The sequence below is a fragment of the Urocitellus parryii genome, unplaced genomic scaffold, assembly GCF_045843805.1.
Source record: "Urocitellus parryii isolate mUroPar1 unplaced genomic scaffold, mUroPar1.hap1 Scaffold_43, whole genome shotgun sequence".
Taxonomy (NCBI): domain Eukaryota; kingdom Metazoa; phylum Chordata; class Mammalia; order Rodentia; family Sciuridae; genus Urocitellus; species Urocitellus parryii.
The window spans coordinates 742,035-745,628 of NW_027553833.1; the positions used below are offsets into that span (position 1 = coordinate 742,035).

At 42.2% G+C, this 3,594-nt stretch overlaps 1 pseudogene; it reads right to left on the reverse strand.

Moving 5' to 3' along the window:
- Positions 1-2,230: 2,230 nt before the first annotated feature.
- Positions 2,231-2,991, reverse strand: LOC144252454 (ribosome biogenesis protein NSA2 homolog pseudogene; annotated as a pseudogene).
- Between the last annotated feature and the right edge of the window lie 603 nt (positions 2,992-3,594).

Below are 3,594 nucleotides of genomic sequence, written 5' to 3' on the forward strand. Positions count from 1 at the left end.
TGCTTATACTTAGAAGGCCCACGTGGAATCCTTTTGGTAGTTGGTCCAACTTTCTGTGTGGTGCTATTCGTTGCAGACTGAAAGTTGAAGCAGCATAAGCCCCCCCACCAGAAGCCAAGCAGATACCACACCATGCTCTTGGACTTTCCTACCTCTGGAACTATAAACCAAAATAAAACCAAACTTTATAACCCACCATGTCTCTGGCATTCTGTTAGAGCAACAGAAAACAGACTAAAAGAGTACTCTTCAGGATATTGCAGTTCATGCTGCTTTTCAATAATCATAAATACCTCATGCCCTTATCCTCACCCAAATTGACTTCCTTTGCACTATAGACCAGAAACAGTGGCCTTTGTTAAGATGCAGACTCTAGTGGACATGGTTATTTTGCTTTTGTAAGAAAGCAGTTTCTTCAAAAATACTTAGTGTGGTGCATGCCTGTAACCCCAGCAGCTTGGGAGACTGAGCCAAGAGGATTAGGAGTTCAAAGTCAGCCTCAGCAACCTAGTGAGGCCCTAAGCAACTCAGTGAGACCTTGTCTCTAAATAAAATATGAAAAAGATCTGGGGATATGACTTGGTGGTTAAGTGCCAATGGGTTCAATCCCCAGTACCAAAAAAAAAAATTAAAATTAATGCTAAAAGTAGACCAAAAAGTCTCCTTCCTTCTCACCATGCTCAGAAGTGAAAATGTCATTCCAGCCCTTTCCCCTCCACCCTCCCTGCCTTCCCAGAGCATCCAGCCTAGAAACTACTCATCCTTCACTGCCCAGCTCCACCGTTGTCTCCTCTCTGACGTTTGTCAAATCAGTGTCCCACTCACTGGTGCCAGGAGCCTGGCTCCTGCCTTTGCATTTACACAGACCCACCCCAATGACCCCCTTCACCTCTGTTCCTCTGGAAGCAGGAACTGCTGGAGGGGAAAGACCCTGCCATCTATGTGTCCCTAGGGCCTAATCTGGGATCAGGAACAGAGTGACGGGTAAATGTTTGTTAAGTGGACAAATTAGGAAATGAGCAAGTGATCTTTTAGAAAGGCGTAGGTGTATAAATACACAACGGCTCCTTATGACAGTGGCGCCGAACATAGACAAACAGAGGTTACCAGCACAAACACCTTCAGATAGGAGCTGTTAGAGAAAGGTTTGTTTTAATATTTGGTTTCAGCTTCTGGTAGTGGAAGCAGGAACTTTCACATGCTTAAATTAAGAAGACAAATGTCCTCCTGGGCAAACAGGGAAAGGATGTGACTCTGCCACCAGTATATGGCATGGCAGTTAAAGCCTTATGAAGACATGCAATGCCAAGATAACAGCAGGGAACGGGCAGGGGCCTATTCTTGCTCTGTTATGCAATGTAAATACTTTCTCTTGCAGAAATCATTGAGACCACTTGTTGTTTTTCTTAGCCCTTTAATTATAGACTCTCTGATGCTGTCACCTACCCTGCTGCAGGACGACAGGCAGGCTTTCCTTCCTGCATACATTGCTCAAGCACTTGGCCTTGAGGTGACAGTGTTTGCTAATGTGAGCCTAATGTGAGTTCTGCATTAGCATCTTGCAGGACCTCCTGGAGCTCTGCTCCAACTGCAGAGTCCTTGTTTCTCCCTCCTGGTGTCACAGATATGCTTCTGGAACTGTTTTCTTGTTTTGCTTTGCTTTGTAGTGTGGTTAGTGAGGTGTTTGAAGTGTTGCTTTTGCATGTGTTTGTGACCTTTAGAAATATTTTTTTGCAAGAAGCTATTTTTAAAGCAAGTGATAAAGAAACCCAGAACACTGAAGCAAAATCTGAGTCTCAGGAGGTTGCTCATCACTGAGCCAACTTGTCTGCTAGCCAGCTGACTGGGCCCCATCTATTGTTATGTCTTACTCAAGTAGGTCAGGATTGGTCTGCTTATAAATGAAGACAGAAAATAAACTTGTAGAGAGACCCAATAACAGCTTTAATATTAAATAGTAAATGTAATTCTCACAATAAAATGTGATAGGCCAGCCTTCTCAAGATGACCACTGGGTGACCAAGGACTGGTCATAACTTCTTCTTCTTTTATATTTATTTATCTATCTATGTGTCTATGTATTTATTTATTTATTTTTACAGTTTAATAAATAGTTCTCTTAATGACTTAATATGTAAGGCTGTTTGGTAGTATTCATAAATATCACAGTTATGGTGGCTTTTCTGATGGATTTGTAGTCTTTAATAATTATAAGGAGTGTAAAAGTCTTTCAAACCAGTAAGACTGCATTTATGCATATATTTTTTTCAGGATTATTGGTAACCTGGGTCTATTTTCCCTAAATAACTTTGCCTCCTTATCTTACAAGGCCCAACTCCCTCACATTCACCTCGATGACTATACCCAAAATTGTATATTGTAGGGATGAAGGATTCTTTTTCACCCCAAGTATTGGGTAGGCAAAAGGTGGCTTTCAGTTCAGGATGTGTTCCATGGGCCTTGTTGAGATGTAAGCCCATTGGTCTGATGAATCTGTCATGTTTAGGTGTTTTCTTGTAAAGCCATCTCCAACAGAGCAGACTTGAGCAACCCTCCTCTTCCAGGCCTTCTTTATTCTCTTTCCTGTTTGAGTCACTTTTAAGACTTCTGTTTCTTCCCGGGCACCAACTTTGGGAAGGGGGGCTTTCCCTCCTTCCCCCCTTCTCTTTTCTTTTTTGTTTAATCATGTTGGAAAGTACTTTTGCTTGGGTCTGTCCCTCTCTGTCCAGGAAGTAGGCTGGTACTGCTCCCTGGGGAGTCTTTTCAGCCATTCTTTTATTTGGTATTTCTCTTTTCTTGCATCTTTTTCATTTGTATTTTCTCCACATGGTGCTGTGTGTGGTAGAGTTTGGCCTTCAGACCAATCTTATTTTTTTCTTTTTTTTTGCCTTCTTTGAAATGTTCTCCACTTTCCTTCTTCCTCTTTTTCTCATGGTAATCCAAATGATATCCATATTCATGGTGTAATTCACTATATTCATTTTGTGGCATGGTGACAGCCACAGAGCTGTGGGCACAGCCTCCAGGGCCAGAAGCAGCTCTCGATTTCCAGGTACCAAAGACCCAGGAGCTGGCTCCTTGCAGCGCAGAAGAGCAAAGAGCTTTGAAACTGCAGGGTGAGGAGCTCTCATGTGCATCCTTTCTGAGCCTCTCTTTAAACCAGCTGGCCATGATTTATTCTTTTTTTAAAAAATATTTATTTCTTTTAGTTGTACACAATGTCTTTATTTATTTTTATTTATTTATTTTTATGTGGTGCTGAGGATTGAACCTAGGGCCTTGCAGGAGCCAGGCAAGCTCTCTACTGCTAAGCCACAACCCCAGCCCGTGGCCATGATTTATTCTGATGGGATAAAAATGAGTTGACCAGCTTTGGGAAGACATTGTGCTCTTTGGTCCTCAGGTTCCATATCTGGGAAGTGGGATAATACAACCCCCACACAGTGTTGATTTGGAATTCAGTGTGATAGTGTCCAAGGATATAGCAGGGACCAGTATGAGAGACAAGATTTTAGAACAGAAAAATGATGGTTTTTCAAAGCTGGGCATGGGTAGATTTGATGACTCAGCTCTACTACTATTAACTATGAGACC